Below are 1,729 nucleotides of genomic sequence, written 5' to 3' on the forward strand. Positions count from 1 at the left end.
TTTTCTTTTATTCCCATGAATATTGAAGAAAAATTCTTTATTTGAATATATTTTATTCGAAAAAAAAATATTTGTAAAAATATTTGTAATTAAAAAAAAAATAAGAGATACGGATAGATTCCTATGAGATAAAACCAAAATAAGATAATATAAAAATGTTCTCTTTTCTTACTCCCTCTCTTTTTTCTGGTAACGTAAATTGTATATATATATAACCTTCAGCAAAATAAAAAAATGAAAATTATCCCGTTTTTCAAATTTCATTAGAAGATTCTCTAATGAAACATGTCAATACTCGACTTATTAGAATATTATGCCTCCCATTTCTTTATTTTGTCTGATTGCTTTGTTCAACAAAAGATACAATAATGATATTGTAGCGGGTATAGTTTAGTGGTAAAAGTGCGATTCGTTTCAAGGACCCCCCAAAAGTTAAGGGATCCCCCATTTGATTCATATGCCGATCAAAAACTTTATTTTTTACTTAAAGGGACTCCTTTATACCCCTCGATGAATTATTTGCGGTATAATATACATTATTGTAATTTGTATACAAGAAGAATCAAATCGAATTTGACAAATTGAGTTTTAAAATTATGAAACATAAGTTTTTGGAATTGGATCTATAATCCGAATTTTTTGAGTATTACTAAAGGATCTATGGAGAGAAATATACAAAGTTTCTTTCTAATCGTAACTAAATCTTCCATTTTTTTGCATAGTAAAAATTGAAGCAAAATAGCTATTAAACGATTCTTTTAGTTTACTAGAGACATCGACATTTTTTTAGCTCGACGGAAATTTTCTTCTTTTCCTAAAGATTTTCTGAAATAGAAATAGAGAACGAAGTAACTAGAAAAAAAACATAGATTGTTAGAATATTGCTCTTCTAGAGGGATCATCTAAAAAGCAAGATATTTGAAACCTATTCATACAAAAAGGCTGACATAGATGTTATGGGTCAATTTTTTTTATTGTCCATCTCTTCATTCCGTAAAGGAGCCGAATGAAACAAAAGTTTCACGTTCAGTTTTGAATTAGAGACGTTAAATCAAAATGATGAATCAACGTCGACTATAACCCTTAGCCTTCCAAGCTAACGATGCGGGTTCGATTCCCGCTACCCGCTTCTATTTTATTCTATTTAAATCTATCTTTTTTCTTCGAGAATGAATCTAGAATTCTTAAAGAATTTGTCAATTCTTCATTTTCATTTCTTAATTTAGTTTTAGTTATATATATTCAATTATATTCAATTGATTTTTCTTTTTTATTTTTTTTTTCTTTTATTCTAAATATTTGATTTATTTTATTTTTATAATTTCTAGAATTCTTTATATTTGTTTGATTCTTTAATCTTTTTAATAAGGTTTAGTTAAAAAGGTTAAAGAATCAAATATAAAATAGAAGCGTCCATTGTCTAATGGATAGGACAGAGGTCTTCTAAACCTTAGGTATAGGTTCAAATCCTATTGGACGCAAGTTGTTTGCATATCTAATTTCAACCTTGTCCTTCTATTTTTTTTGATTTATTACATTTTGATTCGAATTCATTATATATAATATTCAAATGAAATAAAAACATATTAAAAGATACTAATTATAAAAATTGGAAATTGAATTACAAAATTATTTAATGATTCATCAATTTTTTTCTACTTGTTCCTGGAATAAAAAGAGTTCCATCTGTTCTTTAATAGCGTCCTTTAAAAGGGCTTCTGCTTCCCCA

The 1,729-nt window shown here is 26.8% G+C and overlaps 1 non-coding gene across 1 annotated transcript; it reads left to right on the forward strand.

Annotated features, from left to right (window-relative positions):
• Positions 1-1,409: 1,409 nt before the first annotated feature.
• TRNAR-UCU (transfer RNA arginine (anticodon UCU)) lies at positions 1,410-1,481 on the forward strand. The gene has a single exon. It is a non-coding gene; the product is annotated as a tRNA-Arg (tRNA).
• The last annotated feature ends 248 nt before the right edge of the window (positions 1,482-1,729 follow it).

The sequence above is a fragment of the Vigna unguiculata genome, unplaced genomic scaffold (assembly GCF_037176805.1).
Source record: "Vigna unguiculata cultivar grain cowpea cultivar isolate G323 ecotype 2 unplaced genomic scaffold, ASM3717680v1 ptg000245l, whole genome shotgun sequence".
Lineage (NCBI taxonomy): Eukaryota > Viridiplantae > Streptophyta > Magnoliopsida > Fabales > Fabaceae > Vigna > Vigna unguiculata.